The sequence below is a fragment of the Heterodontus francisci genome, unplaced genomic scaffold, assembly GCF_036365525.1.
Source record: "Heterodontus francisci isolate sHetFra1 unplaced genomic scaffold, sHetFra1.hap1 HAP1_SCAFFOLD_544, whole genome shotgun sequence".
Classification (NCBI taxonomy): domain Eukaryota; kingdom Metazoa; phylum Chordata; class Chondrichthyes; order Heterodontiformes; family Heterodontidae; genus Heterodontus; species Heterodontus francisci.
In genome coordinates, this window is record NW_027141127.1 from 924486 (window position 1) to 944404 (window position 19919).

Below are 19919 nucleotides of genomic sequence, written 5' to 3' on the forward strand. Positions count from 1 at the left end.
CTCCATAAATAGTCTCTTGCACGCTGAAGTCTCTCGGCCAGTCTTCCTGCCCCTCCCCAGCTCACTCCACCCCTCTGCCTTGTGCCACTTTATGCCGCTCTCTTCCTGCCCCCCTCCCTCGAGCCTGTTACACAGGAACAGGAGGATCCCATTCAGCCTCCAGCCCCCTCGAGCCTGTTACACAGGAACAGGAGGATCCCATTCAGCCCCCCTCCCCTCGAGCCTGTTGCACAGGAACAGGAGGATCCCATTCAGCCCCCCTCCCCTCGAGCCTGTTACACAGGAACAGGAGGATCCCATTCAGCCTCCAGCCCCCTCGAGCCTGTTACACAGGAACAGGAGGATCCCATTCAGCCCCCCTCCCCTCGAGCCTGTTACACAGGAACAGGAGGATCCCATTCAGCCCCCCTCCCCTCGAGCCTGTTACACAGGAACAGGAGGATCCCATTCAGCCGCCCCTCCCTCGAGCCTGTTAAACAGGAACAGTGAGATCGGGAGGCCAGGATTGGAAATAGAAGAACAGGTGGTGGGAATTGGAGGGGCACAGAGATCTCGGAGGGTTGAAGGGGCTTGCGGAGGTTACAGAGATCGGGAGGAGGGGGTGAGCGGCCATGGAGGGATTTGAACAGGAGGGTGAGATTGCTAGGGCTCGGTGAGCTCAATAATCCAGGCCGACACTCCCCGGTGCCAGGAATGAGGAAGTGCTGCACTGTCGGAGGGAGATGTATATACTCTAGGACTTGATCTCCATAATCCAGGCCGACACTCCCCCGGTGTCAGTACTGAGGGAGTGCTGCATTGTCGGAGGGAGATGTATATACTCTAGGACTTGATCTCCATCATCCAGACCGACACTCCCCGGTGTCAGTACTGAGGGAGTGCTGCACTGTCGGAGGGAGATGTATATACTCCAGGACTTGATCTCCATCATCCAGACCGACACTCCCCGGTGTCAGTACTGAGGGAGTGCTGCACTGTCGGAGGGAGATGTATATACTCTAGGACTTGATCTCCATCATCCAGACCGACACTCCCCGGTGTCAGTACTGAGGGAGTGCTGCACTGTCGGAGGGAGATGTATATACTCTAGGACTTGATCTCCATAATCCAGACCGACACTCCCCCGGTGTCAGTACTGAGGGAGTGCTGCACTGTCAGAGGGTGATGTATATACTCTAGGACTTGATCTCCATACTCCAGGCCGACACTCCCCCGGTGCCAGTACTGAGGGAGTGCTGCACTGTCGGAGGGAGATGTATATACTCTAGGACTTGATCTCCATAATCCAGGCCGACACTCCCCCGGTGTCAGTACTGAGGGAGTGCTGCACTGTCGGAGGGAGATGTATATACTCGAGGACTTGATCTCCATAATCCAGGCCGACACTGAGGGGTACTTTCTGCCCTCTCGGTGGGGTGTAAAAGATCCCGTGGTCGTTGATGGACGTAGAGCCGCTGGCTGGAGCAAATGCTAATCCCTCAACCAAAATCAAAAAATAGACTATTCCCTACTCATGATGTTTTTTCTGCATTAATTCCAATTTCCTATTTATCTAATGTGCCTCCCACTCTCTATTAGACACAAAGTCAACAGTCACGCAGACACGCACAGTAACACACTGATATATCCCACACCCCTCACTGTAACACTCTGATATATCCCACACCCCTCACTGTAACACTCTGATATATCCCACACCCCTCACTGTAACACTCTGATATATCCCACACCCCTCACAGTAACACACTGATATATCCCACACCCCTCACTGTAACACTCTGATATATCCCACACCCCTCACTGTAACACTCTGATATATCCCACACACCTCACTGTAACACTGATATACCCCACACCCCTCACTGTAACACTGATATATCCCACACCCCTCACTGTAACACTCTGATATATCCCACACCCCTCACTGTAACACTCTGATATATCCCACACCCCTCACTGTAACACTCTGATATATCCCACACCCCTCACTGTATCACTCTGATATATCCCACACCTCTCACTGTAACACTCTGATATATCCCACACCTCTCACTGTAACACTCTGATATATCCCACACACCTCACTGTAACACTGATATACCCCACACCCCTCACTGTAACACTGATATACCCCACACCCCTCACTGTAACACTGATATATCCCACACCTCTCACTGTAACACTCTGATATATCCCACACCCCTCACTGTAACACTCTGATATATCCCACACCCCTCACTGTAACACTCTGATATATCCCACACACCTCACTGTAACACTGATATACCCCACACCCCTCACTGTAACACTCTGATATATCCCACACCCCTCACTGTAACACTCTGATATATCCCACACACCTCACTGTAACACTGATATACCCCACACCCCTCACTGTAACACTCTGATATATCCCACACCCCTCACTGTATCACTCTGATATATCCCACACCCCTCACTGTAACACTCTGATATACCCCACACCCCTCACTGTAACACTCTGATATATCCCACACCCCTCACTGTAACACTCTGATATATCCCACACCCCTCACTGTAACACTCTGATATATCCCACACCCCTCACTGTATCACTCTGATATATCCCACACCCCTCACTGTAACACTCTGATATATCCCACACCCCTCACTGTAACACTCTGATATACCCCACACCCCTCACTGTAACACACTGATATATCCCACACCCCTCACTGTATCAAACTGATATATCCCACACCCCTCACTGTAACACTCTGATTTATCCCACACCCCTCACTGTAACACTCTGATATATCCCACACACCTCACTGTAACACTGATATACCCCACACCCCTCACTGTAACACTCTGATATATCCCACACCCCTCACTGTAACACTGATATATCCCACACCCCTCACTGTAACACTCTGATATATCCCACACCCCTCACTGTAACACTGATATATCCCACAACCCTCACTGTAACACTCTGATATATCCCACACCCCTCACTGTAACACACTGATATATCCCACACCCCTCACTGTAACACTCTGATATATCCCACACCCCTCACTGTAACACTCTGATATACCCCACACCCCTCACTGTAACACTGATATACCCCACACCCCTCACTGTAACACTCTGATATATCCCACACCCCTCACTGTAACACTCTGATATATCCCACACCCCTCACTGTAACACTCTGATATATCCCACACTCCTCACTGTAACACTCTGATATATCCCACACCCCTCACTGTAACACTGATATAACCCACACCCCTCACTGTAATACACTGATATAACCCACACCCCTCACTGTAATACTCTGATATATCCCACACCCCTCACTGTAACACTCTGATATATCCCACACCCCTCACTGTAACACTCTGATATATCCCACACCCCTCACTGTAACACTGACATATCCCACACCCCTCACTGTAACACTCTGATATACCCAACACCCCTCACTGTAACACTCTGATATATCCCACACCCCTCACTGTAACACTCTGATATATACCACACCCCTCACTGTAACACTGATATATCCCACACACCTCACTGTAACACTCTGATATATCCCACACCCCTCACTGTAACACTCTGATATATCCCACACCCCTCACTGTAACACTCTGATATATCCCACACCCCTCACTGTAACACTCTGATATATCCCACACCCCTCACTGTAACACTCTGATATATCCCACACCCCTCACTGTAACACTGATATATCCCACAACCCTCACTGTAACACTCTGATATATCCCACACCCCTCACTGTAACACACTGATATATCCCACACCCCTCACTGTAACACTCTGATATATCCCACACCCCTCACTGTAACACTGATATAACCCACACCCCTCACTGTAATACACTGATATAACCCACACCCCTCACTGTAATACTCTGATATATCCCACACCCCTCACTGTAACACTCTGATATATCCCACACCCCTCACTGTAACACTCTGATATATCCCACACCCCTCACTGTAACACTGATATATCCCACACCCCTCACTGTAACACTCTGATATACCCAACACCCCTCACTGTAACACTGATATATCCCACACCCCTCACTGTAACACTCTGATATATCCCACACCCCTCACTGTAACACTGATATATCCCACACCCCTCACTGTAACACTGATATAACCCACACCCCTCACTGTAATACACTGATATAACCCACACCCCTCACTGTAATACTCTGATATATCCCACACCCCTCACTGTAACACTCTGATATATCCCACACCCCTCACTGTAACACTCTGATATATCCCACACCCCTCACTGTAACACTGACATATCCCACACCCCTCACTGTAACACGCTGATATACCCAACACCCCTCACTGTAACACTCTGATATATCCCACACCCCTCACTGTAACACTCTGATATATACCACACCCCTCACTGTAACACTGATATAACCCACACACCTCACTGTAACACTCTGATATATCCCACACCCCTCACTGTAACACTCTGATATATCCCACACCCCTCACTGTAACACTCTGATATATCCCACACCCCTCACTGTAACACTCTGATATATCCCACACCCCTCACTGTAACACTCTGATATATCCCACACCCCTCACTGTAACACTCTGATATATCCCACACCCCTCACTGTAACACTCTGATATATCCCACACCCCTCACTGTAACACTGATATATCCCACAACCCTCACTGTAACACTCTGATATATCCCACACCCCTCACTGTAACACACTGATATATCCCACACCCCTCACTGTAACACTCTGATATATCCCACACCCCTCACTGTAACACTGATATAACCCACACCCCTCACTGTAATACACTGATATAACCCACACCCCTCACTGTAATACTCTGATATATCTCACACCCCTCACTGTAACACTCTGATATATCCCACACCCCTCACTGTAACACTCTGATATATCCCACACCCCTCACTGTAACACTGATATATCCCACACCCCTCACTGTAACACTCTGATATACCCAACACCCTCACTGTAACACTCTGATATATCCCACACCCCTCACTGTAACACTCTGATATATACCACACCCCTCACTGTAACACTGATATATCCCACACACCTCACTGTAACACTCTGATATATCCCACACCCCTCACTGTAACACTCTGATATATCCCACACCCCTCACTGTAACACTCTGATATATCCCACACCCCTCACTGTAACACTCTGATATATCCCACACCCCTCACTGTAACACTCTGATATATCCCACACCCCTCACTGTAACACGGATATATCCCACACCCCTCACTGTAACACACTGATATATCCCACACCCCTCACTGTAACACTCTGATATATCCCACACCCCTCACTGTAACACTCTGATATACCCCACACCCCTCACTGTAACACTGATATATCCCACACCCCTCACTGTAACACTCTGATATATCCCACACCCCTCACTGTAACACACTGATATATCCCACACCCCTCACTGTAACACTCTGATATGTCCCACACCCCTCACTGTAACACTCTGATATATCCCACACCCCTCACAGGAACACACTGATATATCCCACACCCCTCACTGTAACACTCTGATATATCCCACACCCCTCACTGTAACACTCTGATATATCCCACACCCCTCACTGTAATACTCTGATATATCCCACACCCCTCACTGTAACACTCTGATATACCCAACACCCCTCACTGTAACACTCTGATATATCCCACACCCCTCACAGGAACACACTGATATATCCCACACCCCTCACTGTAACACTCTGATATATCCCACACCCCTCACTGTAACACTCTGATGTATCCCACACCCCTCACTGTAACACACTGATATATCCCACACCCCTCACTGTAACACTCTGATGTATCCCACACCCCTCACTGTAACACACTGATATATCCCACACCCCTCACTGTAACACTCTGATATATCCCACACCCCTCACTGTAACACACTGATATATCCCACACCCATCACTGTAACACTCTGATATATCCCACACCCCTCACTGTAACACACTGATATATCCCACACCCATCACTGTAACACTCTGATATATCCCACACCCCTCACTGTAACACTCTGATATATCCCACACCCCTCACTGTAACACTCTGATATGTCCCACACCCCTCACTGTAACACACTGATATATCCCACACCCCTCACTGTAACACTCTGATATATCCCACACCCCTCACTGTAACACTCTGATATATCCCACACCCCTCACTGTAATACTCTGATATATCCCACACCCCTCACTGTAACACTCTGATATATCCCACACCCCTCACTGTAACACTGATATATCCCACACCCCTCACTGTAACACTCTGATATATCCCACACCCCTCACTGTAATACTCTGATATATCCCACACCCCTCACTGTAACACTCTGATATATCCCACACCCCTCACTGTAACACTGATATATCCCACACCCCTCACTGTAACACTCTGATATATCCCACACCCCTCACTGTAATACTCTGATATATCCCACACCCCTCACTGTAACACTCTGATATATCCCACACCCCTCACTGTAACACTCTGATATATCCCACACCCCTCACTGTAATACTCTGATATATCCCACACCCCTCACTGTAACACTCTGATATATCCCACACCCCTCACTGTAACACACTGATATATCCCACACCCCTCACTGTAACACTCTGATATATCCCACACCCCTCACAGGAACACACTGATATATCCCACACCCCTCACTGTAACACTCTGATATATCCCACACCCCTCACTGTAACACTCTGATATATCCCACACCCCTCACTGTAATACTCTGATATATCCCACACCCCTCACTGTAACACTCTGATATACCCAACACCCCTCACTGTAACACTCTGATATATCCCACACCCCTCACTGTAATACTCTGATATATCCCACACCCCTCACTGTAACACTCTGATATATCCCACACCCCTCACAGGAACACACTGATATATCCCACACCCCTCACTGTAACACTCTGATATATCCCACACCCCTCACTGTAACACTCTGATATATCCCACACACCTCACTGTAACACTCTGATATATCCCACACCCCTCACTGTAACACTCTGATATATCCCACACCCTCACTGTAACACTCTGATATACCCAACACCCCTCACTGTAACACTCTGATATACCCCACACCCCTCACTGTAACACTCTGATATATCCCACACCCCTCACAGTAACACACTGAGATATCCCACACCCCTCACAGTAACACTGATATATCCCACACCCCTCACTGTTACACTGATATATCCCACACCCCTCACTGTAACACTCTGATATATCCCACACCCCTCACTGTAACACTGATATATCCCACACCCCTCACTGTAACACTCTGATATATCCCACACCCCTCACTGTAACACTCTGATATATCCCACACCCCTCACTGTAACACTCTGATATATCCCACACCCCTCACTGTAACACTCTGATATATCCCACACCCCTCACTGTAACACTGATATATCCCACACCCCTCACTGTAACACTCTGATATATCCCACACCCCTCACTGTAACACTCTGATATATCCCACACCCCTCACTGTAACACTCTGATATATCCCACACCCCTCACTGTAACAGTCTGATATATCCTACACCCCTCACTGTAACACTCTGATATATCCCACACCCCTCACTGTAACACTCTGATATATCCCACACCCCTCACTGTAACACACCGATATAACCCACACCCCTCACTGTAACACTCTGATATATCCCACACCCCTCACTGTAACACTGATATACCCCACACCCCTCACTGTAACACTCTGATATATCCCACACCCCTCACTGTAACACTGATATATCCCACACCCCTCACTGTAACACTCTGATATATCCCACACCCCTCACTGTAACACTCTGATATATCCCACACACCTCACTGTAACACTGATATACCCCACACCCCTCACTGTAACACTCTGATATATCCCACACCCCTCACTGTAACACTGATATATCCCACACCCCTCACTGTAACACTCTGATATATCCCACACCCCTCACTGTAACACTGATATATCCCACAACCCTCACTGTAACACACTGATATATCCCACACCCCTCACTGTAACACTCTGATATATCCCACACCCCTCACTGTAACACACTGATGTATCCCACACCCCTCACTGTAACACTCTGATATATCCCACACCCCTCACTGTAACACTCTGATATATCCCACACTCCTCACTGTAACACTCTGATATATCCCACACCCCTCACTGTAACACTGATATAACCCACACCCCTCACTGTAATACACTGATATAACCCACACCCCTCACTGTAATACTCATATATCCCACACCCCTCACTGTAACACTCTGATATATCCCACACCCCTCACTGTAACACTCTGATATATCCCACACCCCTCACTGTAACACTGATATATCCCACACCCCTCACTGTAACACTCTGATATACCCAACACCCCTCACTGTAACACTCTGATATATCCCACACCCCTCACTGTAACACTCTGATATATACCACACCCCTCACTGTAACACTGATCTATCCCACACACCTCACTGTAACACTCTGATATATCCCACACCCCTCACTGTAACACTCTGATATATCCCACACCCCTCACTGTAACACTCTGATATATCCCACACCCCTCACTGTAACACTCTGATATATCCCACACCCCTCACTGTAACACTCTGATATATCCCACACCCCTCACTGTAACACTGATATATCCCACAACCCTCACTGTAACACTCTGATATATCCCACACCCCTCACTGTAACACACTGATATATCCCACACCCCTCACTGTAACACTCTGATATATCCCACACCCCTCACTGTAACACTGATATAACCCACACCCCTCACTGTAATACACTGATATAACCCACACCCCTCACTGTAATACTCTGATATATCCCACACCCCTCACTGTAACACTCTGATATATCCCACACCCCTCACTGTAACACTCTGATATATCCCACACCCCTCACTGTAACACTCTGATATACCCAACACCCCTCACTGTAACACTCTGATATATCCCACACCCCTCACTGTAACACTCTGATATATACCACACCCCTCACTGTAACACTGATATATCCCACACACCTCACTGTAACACTCTGATATATCCCACACCCCTCACTGTAACACTCTGATATATCCCACACCCCTCACTGTAACACTCTGATATATCCCACACCCCTCACTGTAACACTCTGATATATCCCACACCCCTCACTGTAACACTCTGATATATCCCACACCCCTCACTGTAACACTGATATATCCCACACCCCTCACTGTAACACACTGATATATCCCACACCCCTCACTGTAACACTCTGATATATCCCACACCGCTCACTGTAACACTCTGATATATCCCACACCCCTCACTGTAACACTCTGATATATCCCACACCCCTCACTGTAACACTCTGATATACCCCACACCCCTCACTGTAACACTGATATATCCCACACCCCTCACTGTAACACTCTGATATATCCCACACCCCTCACTGTAACACACTGATATATCCCACACCCCTCACTGTAGCACTCTGATATGTCCCACACCCCTCACTGTAACACTCTGATATATCCCACACCCCTCACAGGAACACACTGATATATCCCACACCCCTCACTGTAACACTCTGATATATCCCACACCCCTCACTGTAACACTCTGATATATCCCACACACCTCACTGTAACACTCTGATATATCCCACACCCCTCACTGTAATACTCTGATATATCCCACACCCCTCACTGTAACACTCTGATATATCCCACACCCTCACTGTAACACTCTGATATACCCAACACCCCTCACTGTAACACTCTGATATACCCCACACCCCTCACTGTAACACTCTGATATATCCCACACCCCTCACAGTAACACACTGATATATCCCACACCCTCACTGTAACACTCTGATATACCCAACACCCCTCACTGTAACACTCTGATATACCCCACACCCCTCACTGTAACACTCTGATATATCCCACACCCCTCACAGTAACACACTGAGATATCCCACACCCCTCACTGTAACACTCTGATATATCCCACACCCCTCACTGTAACACTGATATATCCCACACCCCTCACTGTAACACTCTGATATATCCCACACCCCTCACTGTAACACTCTGATATATCCCACACCCCTCACTGTAACACTCTGATATATCCCACACCCCTCACTGTAACACTCTGATATATCCCACACCCCTCACTGTAACACTCTGATATATCCCACACCCCTCACTGTAACACTCTGATATATCCTACACCCCTCACTGTAACACTCTGATATATCCCACACCCCTCACTGTAACACTCCGATATATCCCACACCCCTCACTGTAACACACCGATATAACCCACACCCCTCACTGTAACACTCTGATATATCCCACACCCCTCACTGTAACACACCGATATATCCCACACCCCTCACTGGAACACTCTGATATATCCCACACCCCTCACTGTAACACACTGATATATCCCACACCCCTCACTGTAACACTCTGATATATCCCATACCCCTCACTGTAACACTCTGATATATCCCACACCCCTCACTGTAACACACTGATATATCCCACACCCCTCACTGTAACACTCTGATATATCCCACACCCCTCACTGGAGCACACTGATATATCCCACACCCCTCACTGTAACACTCTGATATATCCCACACTCCTCACTGTAACACTGATATATCCCACACCCCTCACTGGAACACTCTGATATATCCCACACTCCTCACTGTAACACTGATATATCCCACACCCCTCACTGTAACACTCTGATATATCCCACACTCCTCACTGTTACACTGATATATCCCACACCCCTCACTGGAACACTCTGATATATCCCACACTCCTCACTGTAACACTGATATATCCCACACCCCTCACTGTAACACTCTGATATATCCCACACTCCTCACTGTTACACTGATATATCCCACACCCCTCACTGGAACAGTGATATATCCCACACCCCACACTGTAACACTCTGATATATCCCACACTGTAACACTCTGATATATCCCACACACCTCACTGTAACACACTGATTTATCCCACACCCCTCACTGTAACACTCTGATATATCCCACAAACCTCACTGTAACACACTGATTTATCCCACACTCCTCACTGTAACACTCTGATATATCCCACACCCCTCACTGTAACACTCTGATATATCCCACACTCCTCACTGTAACACTCTGATATATCCCACACCCCTCACTGTAACACTGATATATCCCACACACCTCACTGTAACACTGATATATCCCACACCCCTCACTGGAACAGTGATATATCCCACACCCCTCACTGCAACACTCTGATATATCCCACACCCCTCACTGTAAGACTCTGATATATCCCACACCCCTGACTGTAACACTCTGATATATCCCACACCCATCACTGTAACACTGATATATCCCACACCCCTCACTGTAACACTGATATATCCCACACCCCTCACTGTAACACTGATATATCCCACACCCCTCACTGGAACACTGATATATCCCACACCCCTCACTGCAACACTCTGATATACCCCGCACCCCTCACTGTAACACTGATATATCCCACACCCCTCACTGTAACACTGATATACCCCGCACCCCTCACTGTAACACTGATATACCCCACACCCCTCACTGTAACACACTGATATATCCCACACCCCTCACTGTAACACTCTGATATATCCCACAACCCTCACTGTAACACTCTGATATACCCCACACCCCTCACTGTAACACTCTGATATATCCCACACCCCTCACTGTAACACTGATATACCCCACACCCCTCACTGTAACACTCTGATATATCCCACACCCCTCACTGTAACACTCTGATATACCCCACACCCCTCACTGTAACACTCTGATATATCCTACACCCCTCACTGTAACACTCTGATATATCCCACACCCCTCACTGTAACACTCTGATATATCCCACACCCCTCACTGTAACACACCGATATATCCCACACCCCTCACTGTAACACTCTGATATATCCCACACCCCTCACTGTAACACTGATATATCCCACACCCCTCACTGTAACACTGATATATCCCACACCCCTCACTGTAACACTCTGATATATCCCACACCCCTCACTGTAACACTCTGATATATCCCACACCCCTCACTGTAACACTCTGATTTTTCCCACACCTCTCACTGTAACACTGATATATCCCACACCCTTCACTGTAACACTCTGATATATCACACACCCCTCACTGCAACACTGATATATCACACACCCCTCACTGTAACACACTGAAATATCCCACACCCCTCACTGTAACACTGATATATCCCACACCCCTCACTGTAACACTCTGATATACCCCACACACCTCACTGTAACACTCTGATATACCCCACACCCCTCACTGTAACACTCTGATATATCCCACACCCCTCACTGTAACACTGATATATCCCACACCTCTCACTGCAACACTGATATATCCCACACCTCTCACTGCAACACTGATATATCCCACACCTCTCACTGTAACACTTTGATTTTTCCCACACCTCTCACTGTAACACTGATATATCCCACACCCCTCACTGTAACACTCTGATATATCACACACCCCTCACTGCAACACTGATATATCACACACCCCTCACTGTAACACACTGAAATATCCCACACCCCTCACTGTAACACTGATATATCCCACACCCCTCACTGTAACACTCTGATATACCCCACACCCCTCACTGTAACACTCTGATATATCCCACACCCCTCACTGTAACACTGATATATCCCACACCTCTCACTGCAACACTGATATATCCCACACCTCTCACTGCAACACTGATATATCCCACACCTCTCACTGTAACACTGATATATCCCACACCCCTCACTGTAACACTCTGATATATCCCACACCCCTCACTGCAACACTGATATATCCCACACCCCTCACTGTAACACTCTGATATATCCCACACCCCTCACTGTAACACTCTGATATATCCCACACCCCTCACTGTGACACTCTGATATATCCCACACCCCTCACTGTAACACTCTGATATATCCCACACTCCTCACTGTTACACTGATATATCCCACACCCCTCACTGGAACACTGATATATCCCACACCCCTCACTGTAACACTCTGATATATCCCACAAACCTCACTGTAACACACTGATTTATCCCACACTCCTCACTGTAACACTCTGATATATCCCACACCCCTCACTGTAACACTCTGATATATCCCACACTCCTCACTGTAACACTCTGATATATCCCACACCCCTCACTGTAACACTCTGATATATCCCACACCCCTCACTGTAACACTGATATATCCCACACACCTCACTGTAACACTCTGATATATCCCACACCCCTCACTGTAACACTCTGATATATCCCACACCCCTCACTGTAACACTCTGATATATCCCACACTCCTCACTGCAACACTCTGATATATCCCACACCCCTCACTGTAACACTGATATATCCCGCACCCCACACTGTCACACTCTGATATATCCCACACTCCTCACTGTTACACTGATATATCCCACACCCCTCACTGGAACAGTGATATATCCCACACCCCTCACTGTAACACTCTGATATATCCCACACTGTAACACTCTGATATATCCCACACACCTCACTGTAACACACTGATTTATCCCACACCCCTCACTGTAACACTCTGATATATCCCACAAACCTCACTGTAACACACTGATTTATCCCACACTCCTCACTGTAACACTCTGATATATCCCACACCCCTCACTGTAACACTCTGATATATCCCACACTCCTCACTGTAACACTCTGATATATCCCACACCCCTCACTGTAACACTCTGATATATCCCACAACCCTCACTGTAACACTCTGATATATCCCACACCCCTCACTGTAACACTCTGATATATCCCACACACCTCACTGTAACACTGATATATCCCACACCCCTCACTGTAACACTGATATATCCCACACCCCTCATTGTAACACTGATATATCCCACACCCCTCACTGTAACACTGATATATCCCACAATCCTCACTGTAACACTCTGATATACCCCACACCCCTCACTGTAACACTCTGATATATCCCACACCCCTCACTGTAACACTGATATACCCCACACCCCTCACTGTAACACTCTGATATATCCCACACCCCTCACTGTAACACTCTGATATACCCCACACCCCTCACTGTAACACTCTGATATATCCTACACCCCTCACTGTAACACTCTGATATATCCCACACCCCTCACTGTAACACTCTGATATATCCCACACCCCTCACTGTAACACACCGATATATCCCACACCCCTCACTGTAACACTCTGATATATCCCACACCCCTCACTGTAACACTGATATATCCCACACCCCTCACTGTAACACTGATATATCCCACACCCCTCACTGTAACACTCTGATATATCCCACACCCCTCACTGTAACACTCTGATATATCCCACACCCCTCACTGTAACACTCTGATTTTTCCCACACCTCTCACTGTAACACTGATATATCCCACACCCTTCACTGTAACACTCTGATATATCACACACCCCTCACTGCAACACTGATATATCACACACCCCTCACTGTAACACACTGAAATATCCCACACCCCTCACTGTAACACTGATATATCCCACACCCCTCACTGTAACACTCTGATATACCCCACACACCTCACTGTAACACTCTGATATACCCCACACCCCTCACTGTAACACTCTGATATATCCCACACCCCTCACTGTAACACTGATATATCCCACACCTCTCACTGCAACACGGATATATCCCACACCTCTCACTGCAACACTGATATATCCCACACCTCTCACTGTAACACTTTGATTTTTCCCACACCTCTCACTGTAACACTGATATATCCCACACCCCTCACTGTAACACTGATATATCACACACCCCTCACTGTAACACACTGAAATATCCCACACCCCTCACTGTAACACTGATATATCCCACACCCCTCACTGTAACACTCTGATATACCCCACACCCCTCACTGTAACACTCTGATATATCCCACACCCCTCACTGTAACACTGATATATCCCACACCTCTCACTGCAACACTGATATATCCCACACCTCTCACTGCAACACTGATATATCCCACACCTCTCACTGTAACACTGATATATCCCACACCCCTCACTGTAACACTCTGATATATCCCACACCCCTCACTGCAACACTGATATATCCCACACCCCTCACTGTAACACTCTGATATATCCCACACCCCTCACTGTAACACTCTGATATATCCCACACCCCTCACTGTGACACTCTGATATATCCCACACCCCTCACTGTAACACTCTGATATATCCCACACTCCTCACTGTTACAATGATATATCCCACACCCCTCACTGGAACACTGATATATCCCACACCCCTCACTGTAACACTCTGATATATCCCACAAACCTCACTGTAACACACTGATTTATCCCACACTCCTCACTGTAACACTCTGATATATCCCACACACCTCACTGTAACACTCTGATATATCCCACACTCCTCACTGTAACACTCTGATATATCCCACACCCCTCACTGTAACACTCTGATATATCCCACACCCCTCACTGTAACACTGATATATCCCACACACCTCACTGTAACACTCTGATATATCCCACACCCCTCACTGTAACACTCTGATATATCCCACACCCCTCACTGTAACACTCTGATATATCCCACACTCCTCACTGCAACACTCTGATATAACCCACACCCCTCACTGTAACACTGATATATCCCGCACCCCACACTGTCACACTCTGATATATCCCACACTCCTCACTGTTACACTGATATATCCCACACCCCTCACTGGAACAGTGATATATCCCACACCCCTCACTGTAACACTCTGATATATCCCACACTGTAACACTCTGATATATCCCACACACCTCACTGTAACACACTGATTTATCCCACACCCCTCACTGTAACACTCTGATATATCCCACAAACCTCACTGTAACACACTGATTTATCCCACACTCCTCACTGTAACACTCTGATATATCCCACACCCCTCACTGTAACACTCTGATATATCCCACACTCCTCACTGTAACACTCTGATATATCCCACACCCCTCACTGTAACACTCTGATATATCCCACACCCCTCACTGTAACACTCTGATATATCCCACACCCCTCACTGTAACACTCTGATATATCCCACACACCTCACTGTAACACTGATATATCCCACACCCCTCACTGTCACACTCTGATATATCCCACACCCCTCACTGTAACACTCTGATATATCCCACACCCCTCACTGTAACACTCTGATATATCCCACACCCCTCACTGTAACACTCTGATATATCCCACACCCCTCACTGTAACACTGATATATCCCACACCCCTCACTGGAACACTGATATATCCCACACCCCTCACTGGAACACTCTGATATATCCCACACCGCTCACCGTAACACTGATATATCCCACACCCCTCACTGTAACACTCTGATATATCCCACACCGCTCACCATAACACTGATATATCCCACACCCCTCACTGTAACACTCTGATATATACCACACCCCTCACTGTAACACTGATATATCCCACACCCCTCACTGTAACACTCTGATATATCCCACACCCCTCACTGTAACACTCTGATATATCCCACACCCCTCACTGGAACACTCTGATATATCCCACACCCCTCACTGTAACACTCTGATATATCCCACACCCCTCACTGGAACACTGATATATCCCACACCCCTCACAGTAACACTCTGATATATCCCACACCCCTCACTGTAACACTGATATATCCCACACCCCTCACTGTAACACTCATATATACCACACCCCTCACTGGAACACTGATATGTCCCACACCCCTCACTGTAACACTCTGATATATCCCACACCCCTTACTGTAACACTCTGATATATCCCACACCGCTCACTGTCACTCTGATATATCCCACACCCCTCACTGTAACACTTTGTTATATCCCACACCCCTCACTGTAACACTGATATATCCCACACCCCTCACTGTAACACTGATATATCCCACACCCCTCACTGTAACACTCTGATATATCCCACACCCCTCACTGGAACACTCTGATATATCCCACACCCCTCACTGTAACACTCTGATATATCCCACACCCCTCACTGTCACTCTGATATATCCCACACCCCTCACTGTAACACTTTGTTATATCCCACACCCCTCACTGTAACGCTCGGATATATCCCACACCCCTCACTGTAACACTGATATATCCCACACCCCTCACTGTAACATTGATATATCCCACACCCCTCACTGTAACACTCTGATATATCCCACACCCCTCACTGTCACACTCTGATATATCCCACACCCCTCACTGTAACACTCTGATATATCCCACACCCCTCACTGTAACACTGATATATCCCACACCCCTCAGTGTAACACTAATATATCCCACACCCCTCACTGTAACACTGATATATCCCACACCTCTCGCTGCAACACTCTGATATATCCCACACCCCTCACTGTAACACTCTGATATATCCCACACCCCTCACTGTAACACTCTGATATATCCCACACCCATCACTGTAACACTGATATATCCCACACCCCTCACTGTAACACTGATATATCCCACACCCCTCACTGTAACACTCTGATATATCCCACACCCCTCACTGTAACACTCTGATATATCCCACACCCCTCACTGTAACACTCTGATATATCCCACACCCATCACTGTAACACTGATATATCCCACACCCCTCACTGTAACACTGATATATCCCACACCCCTCACTGCAACACTCTGATATATCCCACACCCCTCACTGCAACACTCTGATATATCCCACACCCCTCACTGCAACACTCTGATATATCCCACACCCCTCACTGTACCACTCTGATATATCCCACACCCCTCACTGTAACACTCTGATATATCCCACACCCCTCACTCTCACACTGATATATCCCACACCGCTCACCGTAACACTGATATATCCCACACCCCTCACTGTGACACTCTGATATATCCCACACCCCTCACTGTAACACTCTGATATATCCCACACCCCTCACTGTAACACTCTGATATATCCCACACCCCTCACTGTAACACTGATATATCCCACACCCCTCACTGTAACACTCTGATACATCCCACACCCCTCACTGTAACACTCTGATATATCCCACACCCCTCACTGTAACACTCTGATATATACCACACCCCTCACTGTAACACTGATATATCCCACACCCCTCACTGTAACACTCTGATATATCCCACACCCCTCATTGGAACACTCTGATATATCCCACACCCCTCACTGTAACACTCTGATATATCCCACACCCCTCACTGTAACACTCTGATATATCCCACACCCCTCACTGTAACACTCTGATATATCCCACACCCCTCAATGTTACACTGATATATCCACACCCCTCACTGTAACACTTTGATATATCCCACACCCCTCACTGTTACACTGAGATATCCACACCCCTCACTGTAACACTCTGATATATCCCACACTCCTCACTGTAACACTCTGATATACCCCACACCCCTCACTGTAACACTGATATATCCCACACCTCTCACTGGAACACTCTGATATATCCCACACCCCTCACTGTAACACTCTGATATATCCTACACCCCTCACTGTAACACTCTGATATATCCCACACCCCTCACTGTAACACTCTGATATATCCCACACCCCTCACTGTAACACTCTGATATATCCCACACCCCTCACTGTAACACTGATATATCCCACACCCCTCACTGTAACACTCTGATATATCCCACACCCCTCACTGTAACACTCTGATATATCCTACACCCCTCACTGTAACACTCTGATATATCCCACACCCCTCACTGTAACACTCTGATACATCCCACACCGCTCACCATAACACTGATATATCCCACACCCCTCACTGTAACACTCTGATATATACCACACCCCTCACTGGAACACTGATATATCCCACACCCCTCACTGTAACACTTTGATATATCCCACACCCCTCACTGTAACACTCTGATACATCCCACACCGCTCACCATAACACTGATATATCCCACACCCCTCACTGTAACACTCTGATATATACCACACCCCTCACTGTAACACTGATATATCCCACACCCCTCACTGTAACACTCTGATATATCCCACACCCCTCACTGTAACACTCTGATACATCCCACACCGCTCACCATAACACTGATATATCCCACACCCCTCACTGTAACACTCTGATATATACCACACCCCTCACTGTAACACTGATATATCCCACACCCCTCACTGTAACACTCTGATATATCCCACACCCCTCACTGGAACACTCTGATATATCCCACACCCCTCACTGTAACACACTGATATATCCCACACCGCTCACTGTAACACTCTGATATATCCCACACCCCTCACTGTAACACTTTGATATATCCCGCACCCCTCACTGTAACACTTTGATATATCCCACACCCCTCACTGTTACACTTTGATATATCCCACACCCCTCACTGTAACACTCTGATATATCCCACACCCCTCACTGTAACACTGATATATC

At 47.3% G+C, this 19919-nt stretch overlaps 1 protein-coding gene across 3 annotated transcripts in view; it reads left to right on the forward strand.

Moving 5' to 3' along the window:
* LOC137362209 (myeloid-associated differentiation marker homolog) overlaps positions 1-19919 on the forward strand; it is a 40034-nt gene that overhangs the window by 1819 nt on the left and 18296 nt on the right. The gene's annotated exons all lie outside the window — the stretch shown is intronic.